We start from the raw sequence: 16,805 nt of genomic DNA, 5'->3' as shown, positions 1-16,805 counted from the left end.
CAAAAGGCAGGCAGAGGATAACCTGCTAGTGATGGTGGTGGAGGGCACAGGCCATATGGTCCTGATCCGTTTTCCGAGATGTGGCAGCTTTATCTTAACCATGTTGTTTACTCCTGTTCTTGTTCTGTTATCAGCTGTTTTTATGCTTATACTTGAAACTCAGGTTTCCTTGCAGTTTGTATTTATGTTGTTTGCAATTTTTTGTTTTTGACTACTTTGTTCAGCATACAGAGCATCCCTGAGCACAAATGCCACACCCCCTTTCAGTGGAAGCGTGGGGTCAACACTGGGCCAGCAGGAAAGTCCCCGCAGCACCTTACAGGGACTGGCGCCAGCACGCCACACCTGCATACCTTTGCATACCGTTGTCTCCCTTCTGGAAATGTCTTCTACCTGTTCCTACAAAATAACTCCATTCTAAATTATCTTGAGTGTGGAGTTGAGGGACATTCCCTAAGGAATTCCAAGCATTGAGGTCTGGATAATGTGAGTGACGTTGCTGCATCACATAAGTGAGATGGTGATAATTAGGAAGAGGCGACGGGGAGGAGAACTGTACTGATACCAAGAGGTTCAGAAGCAGACAATGGGAAGAAGCCAAGGGAGACAGGCAGGACCAGAATCCCACCGGCAGTGTGGAATGTTGGAAGGAATCTGGGCAGAGGTCAGGATGTTGAATCTACTGTGTCCCACTCTGGGCACTTCCAGGAAACACTCTGGGACTCAGACCATACACTGAACATCTTCAGGATTCAGCTGCATCATTTGGCGAATACGGGATGTGAACCAGACGCCCTCTAAGCTCTCTCTGATTTCTAACATTCAGCAGTTCTAAAATTCCAACAGAGGATTATGTAATGCTAGGATCCAAGAGGGAGAGGCTGTTATTAGTCATTTTCACATGATTGTACATCAATTCAGTGAGCTTGCTTTCTCAGAAACTGACATAGCCTGACACTGAAGAGAGATGAGTTTTGGTGACAAGGTAGGAACAGAGCATGTAATTTGGAGGCATGCGGGTGTTCCTAAGGAAAGGTTAGGCTAAAAGGATGAAGCCCCACAAGAGCGGGCCGGTGAGATTCCGGGACTGTCATTTCACAGATGAGAAACAAGGTCGAGAAACATGAAAATGTCACCCAGCTAGCAAGGGAGGCTATCTGAATTTAAACCCAGATCTGTCACAGGCCAAAGTGTAGAAGAGTGGTGGCTTGGGAAGTGGAAGAAAAACGCAGAAGGGAGGAAGGAAGGGAGGGAAGAAGGGAGGGAAAGAGAAGAAGGGGGAGGAGGAGAGGAGGGGGCAGGGAGGAAGGGAGGGAGATTCGGGGCTGAGCTCGGGTACTCTGAACATTTCCTCTGGCCAAAGTAGGAAAAACACAGTGTGTTTTATCCCCCCCTTCTTCTGCACCCAGAGATGCCCTGGTCCTCTGCTAGGTTCTATGTTCCTGGCCCAGGAGCTTGAGCAAGATGCTGTTAGGGAGACCTGGGAGTTGTTGCTAAGACAAAGCTTTTGGAGGAGAATCGAAGATTTACTCAGGCTTTCTGAAATGGTGGGGGCTTAGACAAAACTGACTGCATGCCATGATTATGAGGCTCTTGCTCAAATAATAGTGGAGTGCTAGGCTAAGGCTTTCATTCTTAGGGAGTGTGAGAGGTCTTTTGCGATGTTCACAGGGACTGTTAAGGTGACAGAGACCGACTAAGTCCTCACAGGCATCTGTGAATATACTGACCACCTGCTTTGGACCTGCCGCCATGAGGTGCTGGTGGGGACAGAACAGTGCTGTAACAGGTGTCTCAGAAAGTCCACGTGAAGCATCGACACAAGGTCTTGTTCGCCTGTCTAGACAGAAACAGCCCACATACACCACTGGGTGGCAGTAGAGCGCTCCTTTTTGTTTCTAGTAAGTGGCTCCAAGGAGTCACGGTCCTTTGGATTAAACCAACTTCACTTTCCTTCTTCCCTCCCCGAATGTCCCTGTCCTGGCCCTACATATTCTGAGCTGTAGTGTGTGTGCACGCGTGTGCGTGTTTGTGTGTAGTGCGTGCAGGCTAGGGATGAGGGTTGGGGTTAGAAGGGAGTAAGATAAACGTTTGGGACTGATTCTGTCCTCTGCTTTCCTCACATCATCTTTCTATACCTCTGAAGCAGCTCGATTAGGTCTTTGTCTTATTAATAGAGATTGATAATGAATAAAAAAAAATAGCAAATTTAAACACAGTGCTGTGGGGGGAATTCATTTTTAGGCTGAGATGTAAAATACTTCTGTTTCAATTTTTACTTAGCGGAAAGTCCTAAAAAGAGGAAATAAGGTATATTTCGAGATACACTGATGCTTTTTGCCAAGAGCAAAGCGGCAGAGGTAACAGAAGGTGGAGCCTCGGGACGGCAAATGTAGAGCTGCTCTGCCATCTGGTGGACAGAGCGCAGTTTGTAAAGTGCATGGTTCCCAGACTTAATTTTTATGAATAATAAAATAAGAAGTACAAACAAGCAACCAAGCAAAAAAAACCAACAAAAAGTCCGAATAAATAAATAAATCCAGCTCATGGTTGCAACTTTAGTCTGTCCACTAAAATCTGTAAAAATCCAGCATCTATAGTTACCATCACCTTACCCTTAAAGGACAAGATTCCACAGTGTTTTCTAGGGAAAAAAGAGCAGCCCTTTTAATTGCTTATATGGCTTAATTAAAATATCATCACACTTTTCTTATTTTTATTATTTACAAAGGGGTGAAAAACTTACCAGGATTTGACACTGCTCTAAGGTGTATTTGAGAACCAGTGGTATAAAACAGGGCTTCCCAGGTGGCTCAGAAGGTTCACACAATTATTTCAAATCATTTAAAAATATGTAGGGCCTCTAAAATATTTCAACATAGGGACCTGGGGTTAAACTACCATACTCAAAATTGTCTTTGGTGGTTATTATTATCATTTTTTAAAACTTTTGGCCGTGCTGTGTCTTCGTTGATTCTTGGGCTGTTCTCTGGTGGCAATCGGGGGCCACGCTCCAGCTGCAGCATGCAGGCTGCTGACTGCCGTGGCTTCTCCTGTCATGGAGCACGGACTCTAGGGCACTGGGGCATCAGGAGCGGCAGCAAGAGGACTCACTAGTCGTGGCTCATGGGCTTAGTTGCTGCACATGTGGGATCTTCCTGGAAACATGGGATCACACCCATGTTTCCTACACTGGCAAACAGATTCTTTACCACTGAGCCACCAGGGAAGCCCTTTGGTGGTTATTTTTAACCATACTTTGTTTTTTAAAGTCACTATTTCACAGTTTCTGAGTTGTAAAGATTCCTGTGGGTTTCTCACATTTGTTCCATCTTTTCCTGGTTTAAGAATAAATTGTCTCGTTCTAGTATCATCTCAGTAATTTACTGGTGGTAGCATATTATGTTTCTCTGGCTTAGTTGTCTCTAAACTTTGATTGTAGGAATCCTGTTTGAGCGTCACCTCTTGTGTTATCTGTACTTACGAAGCTCATAATACACTATCCTTATTATATACATTATAAAGCATACGCATGACTGGCATCTGAAGTTAGGGCAGTCTTTTTCTTTTTTGTGACCACATTGCACAGCTTATGAGATCTTAGCTCCCAGGCCAGGAATTGAACCCAAGCCCTCAACCGGGAAGGCATGAGTCCTAACCCCTGGACTGCCAGGGAGTTCCCTGGGCAGTCTTGTTGGGGATTGTGCCCCTTGACCTCTGGGGTCTGTGATAAGTAGGGTAGTTAGTGTATTTGTGTGTTAGTTGCTCAATCATGTCTAACTCTTTGCAACCCCATAGACTGTAGCCCACCAGGCTCCTCTGTCCGTAGGATTCTCCAGGGAAGAATACTGGAGTGGGTAACCATTCTCTCCTCCAGGGGATCTTCCCGACTTAGGGACTGAACCCAGGTCTCCCGCATTGCAGACGGATTCTTTACTGTCTGAGCCACCAGGGTAGCCCAGGGTAGTCAGTGTTTGATTTGAATTGTGGGATTATAGTACTTTCACGTCTTCATTTGTAAGATGGGACGTAGCAATAGTATTTAGTTCATAGACTTATTAGTACAGGATAATACATGTGTTAGTATATGCCTCACATTAGGGAAATAAAATATTGGATGGTAATTCTTCCAAATTCAACATAAAACCAAAATCACACAGCAATCATTTTGCATTTCTGAATTTGACCAAAGAGAAGAAGCAGGAAAAAATACTAAGGACAATTTGAAAGGTGGAGTAAAAACGGAAATTCCCTCGCAGCTAGTAAAACATCTGACGCTGCTACACTGAAATCAGTGAGGTGCTGCCATCAAATAGTGACCTAGACAAGAGAATTCAGAGACAGGCAAGTCCCTAAGACTTCTTTTTCTGTGTGTGAGATGAGTGTGGCAAAGTTCATTGTGAATCCAAAAGTTTTATGATTTCATAACCGAGTTGACAAAATGCATAAAGAAACTGGAAGAGTTAGGAGTTTTAGATTCTCAGTTTTAACATCAGATTTACACATTTAAAAACATATGTCTCATCTGCAAAATATTCAATCCATTCATGAAAATGACTGAGAATTGCTTTACTTTAAAGTGAGAACAGAATGCGTAATTATCCTAGTTTGTCACTTCTGATATTCATTAACATCAGTAAGTTTTTAATTTTGTGAGGTTAACTCTATGGGTATTTATGGTTTGTTTACTTTTTTTTTTTTTGGCTGCACTGCCTGGCATGAATGTGGGCAAGATGCTCAAATTCAAGCCTACCGTAATATATAGTCAAAACCATTTTTAAATTCATAGGATTTCTATATCTGGTATTGAAACACTTAAGCTTCCTGACCATGTAACTGGTTTATTCAGCCATCCACCTATGTATCTAACTGGATGATCAACACTGCAATACTCAGGGAATATAAAGATACGCAGGACACAGTCCTTGTTTGGGAGTTGACGTATTTGTGACTGGTGCGGATAAACCAATTGCTACACAATTCCTTAAAATCCCTTGGACTGCAAGGAGATCAAACCAGTCAATCCTAAAGGAAATCAACCCTGAATATTCACTGTAAGGATTGATGCTGAAGCTCCAATCCTTTGGCCACCTGATGCAAAGAGCCTACTCATTGGAAAATACCCTGATGCTGGGAAAGATTGAAGGTAAAAGAAGAAGAGGGTGGGAGAGGATGAGATGGATGGATAGCATTGCTGACTCAGTGGACAAGAATCTGAGTAACTCCAGGAGATAGTGGAGGACAGAGGAGGTCCCTGTGTCCATGAGGTCACAAAGAGTTGAACATAATTTAGTGACTGAACAACAACAACAAAAATGCTCTAGCTCAGTGCTCACACAAAGTAGGGCCTGCTCTGAAGACGCAGACTAGGGAGTTCTAGCATGTCCTGTGTCGGGGAGGGAGTGGCACCTGAGATGGATCTTGATGTTTCATTTTTATTATTTTTTATTGAAGTATAGTTGATTTACAATATTGTTAATTTCTGCAGTACAGCAAAGTGATTCATTTAAACATATGTGTATCCTTTTAAAAATATTCTTTTTCATGATGGTTGAATATAGTTCCTTGTGCTATACAGTAGAACCTTGTTATTTATCCATCCATTATACTATAGCTCACATCTGCTAACCCTAACCTCCCACTCCAACTCTCCCTTAGGTCCCTCCCCTGGATCTCGATGTTTCAGTTAGTGTTTTTAAGTGAAAGGTGAGGTCAACAGGAAGCAGAGGGAATGGTGTGTGTAGGTATAATATGAGCTATAATATCAACTGGATTTTTAGTTTTCATCATACGAGCTCACCACATGTTTACAGTAGGTATAGATGTTGACACACGAGCATATATATCATCACTATAGTTACTGCTATCCCAACAGGAGTGGAAGTATTTAGTTGATTAGCAATCCATCGCAGAGGCAATATTAAATGATTTCCAACCATAATAAACCCTAGGTTTAATTTTCCTTTTTATAGTAGATGGACTAACAGGAATGGTTCTAGCTAATTCATCACTAGACACTCCTTCATGATAGATGTTACGTCATTGCACACTTCCACGTACTTTTAGTAGGAACCGTGTTTGCTGTTATAGGAGGCTTCGTGCATTGATTCCCACTATCCTCAGGCTATATGTATACCCTCAACTTAACATGGGCAAAAGTTCACTTTGTAATTATATCTGTAGGTGTGAATATAACTTGATTTCCACAACATCTCCCAGGTCTATCTGGAATACGACGGCGATATTCTGACTACCCAGATGCATAGACAATATGAAACACTATCTCATCATAGGCCTCGTTTATTTTACTAACAGCAGTGATAGTCATAATTTCCATTATTTGAGAAGCATTTTCATAAAACAAGAAGTCCTAATGGTAGAATTAACTACTACACATCTAGAATGACTAAATGGATATCCTCGATCATATCACACGTTTGAGGAGCCCATGTATGTTAACTCAAAATAAGTAAGAAAGGAAGGAATTCAACCCTCTTCTACTGGTTTCAAGCCAGCATAACAACCATTATGTTTTTCTCAATATGTGAGCTATTAGTAAAATTGTATATAACTCTGTCAAAGTTAAATTACAGGTGAAAACCTTTTATATCTCTGTGGTATATCCCCTCTAATTAGGCTTTTAAGAGGCCACACTACCCACTGTAGAAGAACTATGACATTTTTGGGATCACACATTAATAACTGTGGTTTTAATCAGCTCTTTGGCCGTCTATATTATTTCACTAATAGTGACAAGTAAATTAACACAAACAAGTACAACGGATGCACAAGAAGTAGAAGCTATCTGTACCATCTTACAGGCCATTAGTCCAGTTCTAATTGTCCTGCCATCATTACGAGTTTTCCACATGATACATGGAGTTAATAGTCCTTCCCTCACTGTAAAAACTGAAGACATCAGTGATACTGAAGCTATGAGTACATGGACTATGAGGATTTAAACTTTGACTTCTACCTAATCCCAGTATCAGACCTAAAGCCAGAATTATGACTATTAGATAACCAAGTGGCATTCTCTATAGAAATGACAATCCAAATACAAATTTCTTCAGATGATGTTTTATATTCATGAGCCATACCTTCACTAGGCCTAAAGACTATTGTAGTCCCAGGCCACCTAAATCAAGCAACTCATATTAACACAATCAGTTCTTTATTATGGACAATGTTCAGAAATCTGTGGGTCAAGTCATAGTTCCACACCTATTGTCCTCAAACTAGTATCACTAAAATACTGGGTTGGCCAGAAAGTTCTTTTGGGGTTTTCCATACGGTGTTACAGAAATGAACTTTTCCACCAACTCAATACTATAAATCCATAAAGAAGCTAAACAGTGTTAACCTTTTAAGTTCAAGACTGGGAGTTAAAACTTTCCTTAATGGTATGCCACAGTTAGATACATCAGCATGATTAATTAGTGTTTTATCAGTATTTCTAGTTCTGTATATTCTATTTCAACTAAAAATTTCTAAATATATTATTCAACTAATTGATGTCTGCTGCTACTGCTAAGTCACTTCAGTCGTGTCCGACTCTGTGCGACCCCATAGACGGCAGCCCACCAGGCTCCCCCGTCCCTGGGATTCTCCAGGCAAGAACACTGGAGGGGGTTGCCATTTCCTTCTCCAGTGCATGAAAGGGAAAAGTGAAAGTGAAGTCGCTCAGTCGTGTCTGACTCTAGCGACCCCATGGACTGCAGCCCAGCAGGCTCCTCTGCCCATGGGATTTTCCAGGCAAGAGTACTGGAGTGGGGTGCCATTGCCTTCTCCATAATTGATGTCTACCAAGGTACAAAAACAACAAGTGTGAATGCTATGACACACTCAGGAAGGAAAGCAGCTAGGTATGGCTGAACGATGGTTGCGTGTGTGTGAAAGAAAGTGAAAGTGTTAGTTGCTTAGTCGAGTTCAGCTCTTTGCAACCCTATGTACTGTAACCCGCCAGGCTTCTCTGTCCATGGGATTCTCCAGGCAAGAATACTAGTGTGAGGAGCCATTACCTTCTTCAGGGGACCTTCCCCACCCAGGAATCAAACCCAAGTTTATAGCACTGTAGGCAGATTCTTTACCATCTGAGCCATTAGGGAAGCCCGTGTGTGTGTGGGTGTGTGTGTTAGGAGATAAAACTGGAAAGGTAGTTTGAAGTAAGAATGTGAATGCCTTTAGGATGCTGAAGATCTCAGCAACTTCTGGGGGTTCTGACTTTGAACACATTTGTTGAATCTCATTTATATGTGTGTAGAACCTGCTGATTGGGTTGATGGAGAAGAGAGAGGAATCACTTGGTGAAGATGTTTAATACTCACATATAAGGTCAATTAATTCTCCATCATCGTTGGAAAGAGGCAAGATAGTGTCTTGTGTGGTACTCTGATTGCTATGCATGCTTAGTGTGGGCTGTCAGCCTTAAAAAGGAAGGGTTAAGAAAGTCTTCTGTTGTTTTTCACTCTGCTGCATTCACATTCTCTATAATGAGATAATCAGATAAGGAGAGTGGCTTGGGCACACATCTAAGCTGGCTGGCCCCTGGGAAGAGAGGTAAAGACACATACCAAAAGACTGCAAGGGTTTCCCTGATGGCTCAGCGGTAAATAATCTGCCTGCCGATGCAGGAGACACAGGTTTGATTCCTGATCCGGGAAGACCCCACATGACATGAAACAACTAAGCCCGTGCACCATGCCCACTGAGCCTGTGCCCTAGAGCTTGGGAGCCGGGAAGCCCAAGCAGCCTAGAGTCCACGCTCTGCAGCAAGAGAAGGCACCGAAACGAGAAGCCTGCGAGTGACAACTAGAGAGCTGCCCTGCTTCCCTAAACTAGAGAAAAGTGGCGCAGCAGTGAAGACCCAGCACTGCCAGAAATAGATAAATTAATAAGATTATTAAAAAAAAAAAAAGACTACAAGCACAGATTCACCTCCAGGCTCAAATTCCCTCAGGATTATTGTTGTTTAGTTGCTAAATTGTGTCCGACTCTTTTACGACCTCACAGACTGTAGCCTGCCAGGATAAGCTAAGCTATTATAATGGGAATGAATCTTAAGCCTACAAACCCAGGTGTGCAAAACATATCAAATTTCTTAATTTCCTTTAAATCAAATTGCTTCTGACTCAAAATCGCTAATCAATTTGCTGGCAGGAAATTAAGCTGCAGTCATTACTGGAGTTCCTCTCCCCAAGAACATACACAGGTCCAAAGGTCACCAGTGCTAAAGCACTGGCGAGGCCCTTCCGGTCACTGTCTGCTGAGTAGCCCAGTGTCTATTAGTTTGTCCCTTCAGGACCATTGCCCACCTGTCTCTACGCTACATACAGAACACAGGAAAAACTTCTAAGACTTGAGATCTCAGTTATTGGGGTTCAGCCTCTTTAGGTTCACATTGGAAGCACATTACAAGAAGCATCTGATACATAGTTGGAGCCTCGAAGGCTTCTTGAAAGAATGCTCTTTCTGCTAAAGCATTCTGCTTTGTCTGTTAGACTCCCTTCTTCTTCTCTTGAACTAGCTAATCAATTTTTCACTTTTTTCCCTCCCCTTCTGGTCACTCCAGCTCTGGTCCCTCAGGAGTCATCTGGCCCACTGCCCACTCACTCTGCAGCTTGCTGGTATCATTCCTGCAGAGATAAAGTAAATACCTCCACCATGCAAGCAATACATTTTTTCCCTAGGAAAAAGTATTATAGAACTTCCTTGGTGGGCCAGTTGTTAAGAATCCACCTGTGAACGTAGGGGACATGGGTTTGATCCCTGGTCGAGTAACTAAGATCTCACATACTGTGGAGCAACTAAGCCCGTGTGTGGCAACTCCTGAGCCCACACACTGCAACACAGATCCCACATGCCCCAACCAAGACCGACACAGCCAAACAAATAAATAATTTTAAAAAGATCCATCTACCTAGGAATAGATTGGGATTCTTAAAGCAGGGATGTAAAGAAGGGAGTGAGAGACGATGAGAAGAAAGGCAGCCTCTACCTTTTAATTTTCCCTTTCTCTCTTGAGGCTGAGACACTCAATAATCCCAGAGTCTTGGCTTCCACCATGTGGTTCGGCAAGGGACTCCCCGCCTCCCCACCACATACAGAGCCCACTGCAGAGGAGAGCTCAGGAGGCAGGCAGGAGACAAGAGCCATATGAGGGCATGAGCATTCCGTTTTCCACATAGAGACTGAGGATTCCCTAAAGGGTCAGTTTTGATTACTGTCCCGGATTCAACCCAACTCAGGGAGAGTCTCCTTCCCATGTAACCATTGGGTGTGGGCTTATGAAGAACACTGGATCAGCAAGACAAATAAACCAACCAACTTTCTCTCCCATCTGAGTGTATTGAGAGTGGATTTCCACCTTCATGTGCCCTATGGCAGGGCGGGGTGCGATATGGGACAGAGGAAGGGAATTTTAAAGGCTGTAGCACAGATAAAGGCAGAGACAAGAATGTTTAGGGTATGTTGGGAATTGAGCTATGCTGAGTTGCTCAGTCGTGTCTGACTCTTTATGACCCCATGGACTGTAGCCCCCCATGCTCCTCTGTCCATGGGATTTCCCAGGGAAGAATACCGGAGTGGGCTGCCATTTCCTCCTCCAGGGGATCTTCCCAACCCAGGGATCGAACCTAAGTCTTTTGTGTCTCCTGCATTACCACAGGGGCAGCCTTACATTTGGAGAGCAGTGTGCAATCCAACTGGGCTGGAATGTTGAGTATATATGAGGTGATAATGAAACATAGGTCCAGAGAATTGGGCTAAGTTTTAGAGTGCTTTGCATATTGGAGTGAGAAATCTGCATATATGTCAGTGGGAACTGAACATCATCAACAGATTCAGAGGAGAGAGATGCCATTATAGGATAACTCCTCACCTATTGGGTTAAATACCTGAATCCTTTGACCTACAAAAATAGTGTCCTTACAAGGTTCCACCTAACATTTAAGGCAATGGTGTTGAGTTCCTGTGATATCAAGGCTTGTTTTCACTTGTTGGCTCAGGATCCACCAGCAGGAACCTCTAAATGAACATATTTTCATTAAATTAGTTCTTTATTTGTCCTACTAGTTGCTAATACTCTTAGTTACCTTTTCATAGATACATACTTCCTTGTTTTTTATGCTCTCTAAAGGGTATTCTTAAAAGTCATTGTCAAATACTTTGATAAAAATCTGTTTTAGTGCAGTTAACTCTTTCAGGGAAAGGAACAAGGTTCATACAATGAGATAAGCTCTTGGTGAACCAGCTCTGTCTTAATGGTCATTGCTTCCCCTGTCAGTATTTCCAAACAGCCCTGTATATGTCCACTCATCAGTTGCTCAAATGTGACATCAAGACAGCCTATTTTCAGAATTCCCTGTCTCTGAATTTCTGGTAATTCCCCCATTTTCTACAGCAGAAGTATTTTACTATCTACCTACCTACCTACCTATGTATCTATCTCAATTGTGCAGAGGGGAGGGAAAGCACTGTACATCACAGCAGACTCTTCTATAAACATATGCAGTTTCTCACGTTTTTATTTTCTTCTAGAGCAGTGGGTTTTCAAGTGTGGACCCAGATAACCATTTTAGAGAATTTGCGAGCTTTTATGTTTTTAATTAATTATTTTTATTTATCTTTGGCTGTGCTAGTTACTCTCTAGTTGTGGTGTGCAGGCTTCTCATTGCAGTGGCTTCTCGTTGCAGAGCACGGGCTCTAGGGCATGTAGGCTTCAATAGTTGTGGCTCTTCAGCTCCTGAGCGTGGGCTCAGTAGTTGTGATGCATGGGCTTAGCTGCCCCCACGCCATGCGGCATCTTCCCAGAACAGGGATCGAACCTATGCTCCTGCATTGGTAGGTGGATTCTTTTTTTTTTTTTTTAATAGATTTTATTTATTTATTTTGACATGGACTATTTTCAAAATCTTTATTGAATTTGTTACAACATTGCTTCTATTTTATGTTTTGGTTTTTTGGCTGCGAGACATGTGGGATTTTAGCTCCCTGACCAGGGATCAAACCCTCAGCCCGTGCACATTGGAAGGTGAAGTGTTAATCACTGAACCAACAGGGAAGTCCCAGCAGGTGGATTCTTTACTACCGAGCCACCAGGGCAATCCGGGAGTTTCTATGTTTTAACAAGACATCTCAGTAATTCTGCTGTACACTGAGGTTTGAGAATAACTATTCTAGAGAAATATTTTATTATGTGATAAAGTGGACCCTACACAAATACAGTCTTAAAAGATTTTAGTTAAAAATTAAAGCATTAACTAATTAAAGTTATGACCAACCTAGGTAGCATATTAAAAAGCAGAGACATTACTTTGCCAATAAAGGTCCATCTAGTCAAGGCTGTGGTTTTTCCAGTGGTCATGTATGGATGTGAGAGTTGGACTGTGAAGAAAGCCGAGTGCCGAAGAATTGATGCTTTTGAACTGTGGTGTTGGAGAAGACTCTTGAGAGTCCCTTGGACTGCAAGGAGATCCAACCAGTCAATCCTAAAGGAGATCAGTCCTGGGTGTTCACTGGAAGGACTGATGCTAAAGCTGAAACTCCAATACTTTGGCCACCTGATGTGAAGAGTTGACTCACTGGAAAAGACCCTGATGCTGGGAGGGATTGGGGGCAGGAGGAGAAGGGGATGACAGAAGATGAGATGGCTGGATGGCATCACCGACTCGATGGACATGAGTTTGGGTAAACTCCGGGAGCTGGTGATGGACAGGGAGGCCTGGTGTGCTGCGATTCATGGGGTTGCAAAGAGTTGGACACGACTGAGCGACTGAAGTGAACTGAACTACTAAAGGCCAAATACTTTCTATTCAGTTCAGTTGCTATTAGACATTTTCAATTTACTTTTTCTACATGTGAATTAACCATATTCATTTTTACAGATGAAGAAATTAAAGTTCAGAAAATTGAGCAATTTTCAATCCAGGACTTTGTCCACTATCCTAAGATTTGTAAAATATGCTGGGAGGGACTGGGGGCAGGAGGAGAAGGGGACGACAGAGGATGAGATGGCTGGATGGCATCACCGACTCAATGGACAAGAGTCTGGGTGAACTCCGGGAGTTGGTGATGACAGGGAGGACTGGTGTGCTGCGATTCATGGGGTCACAAAGAGTTGGACACGACTGAGTGACTGAACTGAAGAAATCCAGTTAACAAATGTCATTCTAATGTCATTTAAAAAGAGTGTGTATGTTGTAGGTGCTGTTTTCATTTTAGGCAAAATGCATGCACTGTTACACATTTTGAAGTCTGTCACTACTGTCGGGGTTGGCTGAGGGCTTTTTCCCTTGTCTGCATAATAAACTGACTGGCACATTTAATTAACAAAACCTGTCCTGTGAAAGGTGCAAATACAATAACACGCAAATTGACAAGTCAATGACTAGAATAATGGCGAGATGAATGGAAGCTTGTACATGAATACACTTATAGACACACTACACACACCCGCATTTCCCAAGCTGCTTCTATAAAGCTTTGCTACGGAAACTGTGGTCTGTGGACCAGTTGCCTCGGAATCAACTGGGAAAAACTTAGACATGAAGAACCTCAGGCCCCATCCCAGACCTACTGAATTGGAATCCATATTTTAAGAATAAATCCAGGTGAGCCATAGGCAAATCTGCTCTGGAGTTTCCTTTGGGACTTCTCTGGTGGTCCAGTGGTTAAGACTCCATGCTTCCACTGCAGGAGGTACAGGTTTGATCCCTGGTCAGGGAACAAAGATCCTGCAAGCCATTGCAGCATGGCAAAAAAAAAAAAAAAAAAAAAGAGTAGTTTCCTGAAAGATAACGATATGTTTTCTGTACGTTAAGTGTACCATTGTCAAATAAGCTTGAGAACACTTGCATTTAACAGGTGGCTTTATTTTTTTAAATACTTTAATTACTTTAGTTTTGGTTTTGCTGAGTCCTTGTTGCTGTGCTTGGGCTTTCTCTAGTTGTGGGTGGGGGGTTCCTCTCTAGCTGCGGTACTTGGGCTGCAGTGGCTTCTCCTGCTGTGGAGTATGGGCTCTGGGGGTGTTGGCTTTAGTAGCTGCAGCATGTGGGCGTAGCAGCTGTGGCACATGGGCATGTGGGATCTTTCCCGACCAGGGATAGAACCTGTGACCCCTGCATTGGCAGGTGGATTTCTATCCCCTGTACCACCATGGAAGTCCCAACAGGTGGCTTTACATTGCATAGCTCTGATCCAAGGGAGTAGAAGGAATAACGTTGCTCAAATTTAAGGTCATTTCAGGTCTAAGACTGTAGCTCTCTGACCAAGATAAATATCCTCAGAAACATGCCCACACTTCTAATTCTAATTCCGTCTTCATCTTTTATCTGTCCTGAGAGACACTGCAGCATAATTTATTATTTCATCACTCCATCAGTGCACTGGGTGAAACCCTGAACAGAGATGATCCCATTCATCTTACAAAGGAACAATCAATACTTCTGTTTTACAGGTATATAAACTGAGACACAGAGATGTTAATTAACTGACTCACAGATTGTAACTGGCTGGGCTGGGATTCAAATCCAGGGAGTCTGGAGCTGCAGTCTGTGGTCTTAACAATTATTCTAATACATGCCTGTGCAGATCTATGTACTTCAAACCTTGGGACATGTGATAACTTGTCAAGAAAAGTAAATAACAAAAAATTTTCAACGATTTAAAGCAATAAATGCTGGAGAGGGTGTGGAGAAAAGGGAACCCTCTTACACTGTTGGTGGGAATGCAAACTAGTACAGCCACTATGGAGAACAGTGTGGAGATTCCTTAAAAAACTGGAAATAGAACTGCCATATGACCCAGCAATCGCACTGCTGGGTATATACACTGAGGAAACCAGAATTGAAAGAGACACGTGTACCCCAATGTTCATCGCAGCACTGTTTGTAATAGCCAGGACATGGAAGCAACCTAGATGTCCATCAACAGATGAATGGATAAGAAAGCTGTGGTACATATACACAATGGAGTATTACTCAGCCATTAAAAAGAATACATTTGAATCAGTTCTAATGAGGTGGATGAAACTGGAGCCTATTATACAGAGTGAAGTAAGCCAGAAAGAAAAACACCAATACAGTATACTAACGCATATATATGGAATTTAGAAAGATGGTAACAATAACTCTGTATATGAGACAGCAAAAGAGACACTGATGTATAGAACAGTCTTTTGGACTCTGTGGGAGAGGGAGAGGGTGGGATGATTTGGGAGAATGGCATTAAAATATGTATAATATCATATATGAAACGAGTCACCAGTCCAGGTTCGATGCACGATACTGGATGCTTGGGGCTGGTGCACTGGGACAACCCAGAGGGATGGTATGGGGAGGGAGGAGGGAGGAGGGTTCAGGATGGGGAACACATGTATACCTGTGGCGGATTCATTTTGATATATGGCAAAACCAATACAATATTGTAAAGTTAAATACAATAAAATTTTAAAAAATAAAAAATAAAAAAAAGAGCGACACTACAAAAAAAATAAAGGCATTTGATTTTTATTAAGTGTTTGCATGTGTGTGCTTAGTCGCTCAGTCTTGACTCTTTGTGACCCCTTGCACTACAGCCTGCCAGGCTTCTTTGTCCATGGGACTTTTCAGGCAAGAATACTGGAGTGGGTTGCCATTTCCTTCTCCAGGGGATCTTCCCCACCCAGGGATTTTCCCCACCCGGGGACTGAACTTGTGTCTCCTGTTTCTCCTGCATTGCATACAGATTCTTTAGCTACTGAGTTACCGGGGAAGTCCTATTTAGTGTATAAACAATAGTTTAAAATGGTATTTAAATTTTGACTAGTTAATACACTTCACATGGTTCAAGGATCAAAACACCGAAAAGGGCGATTTGAGGCAAAGTCTTTTTTGACTCTTTCCAGTTGGCTAGCTCCCCTTTCTGGAAGCAAACACTGTTATCAGTCTCTTGTGTATCATCGCACAAACATTTTAGCAAATGCCTAAATGTGTATGTTTGTATATCTTTTCTCTTACACCATAAATATGTTTTTCACCATTAGTGTGTTTAAGTAACAATATATCTTAAAATACATTCCACATCAATATATAAAGGACTTCCTCATTCTTCTCTGATGGGTACTTAGTATTGTTTGGATACACTTACAATACTGTCTGTGTGTGTGTGAGTTGCTCAGTTGTATCCAACTCCTTGTGATTCCATGGACTACAGCCCACCGGGCTCCTCTGTCCAGGGAACTCTCCAGGCAAGAATACTGGAGTGGGTAGCCATTCCCTTCTCCAGGGGATCTTCCTGACCCCAGGACTCAAATCCAGGTCTCCTGCATTACAGGCAGACTCTTTACTGTCTGAGTCACCAGACAATACTTTAACAGTTCTATATGGCTGGACTGGTTGAAATATTTTGCTATTTCAAGTCCCACAGTCACATATAATCTTGCATTCTCATCATTTTGCATATTCAGAAATAAGTATGTAGAATAAGTTGTGTTCTCCAGGAGTGCTTTTAGGATTCTGCCATCAATTACACAGTTCTTGCTTCTTGGGTATTAGAGTATGCTCCTTAGTATTCTAGATTTCTGTTGCTACTCTTTCAGTGTAATGTCTAATATCTGTATGTTTGAATGCTATTGTGACATATTTCTACTCACAACACTTCTGACACCAAATACATGGTCCCCCGCCCCATACCAACAATAAGTTTTATAAATCTCCAGACACAACAGAATGCCCAGTGATTTAAATCAATCTTGATACTAACTACCCAGAGTTAATGCAGATCCCAGAAGTTAAAGGCTCAGTCCTGCAAGACTGCTCCCACTTCAG

The sequence above is a fragment of the Bos grunniens genome, chromosome 15 (assembly GCF_055505025.1).
Source record: "Bos grunniens cultivar Pamir isolate PY7600 chromosome 15, Bosgru_T2T1.0, whole genome shotgun sequence".
NCBI lineage: Eukaryota > Metazoa > Chordata > Mammalia > Artiodactyla > Bovidae > Bos > Bos grunniens.
This window is presented reverse-complemented; position numbering follows the sequence as displayed.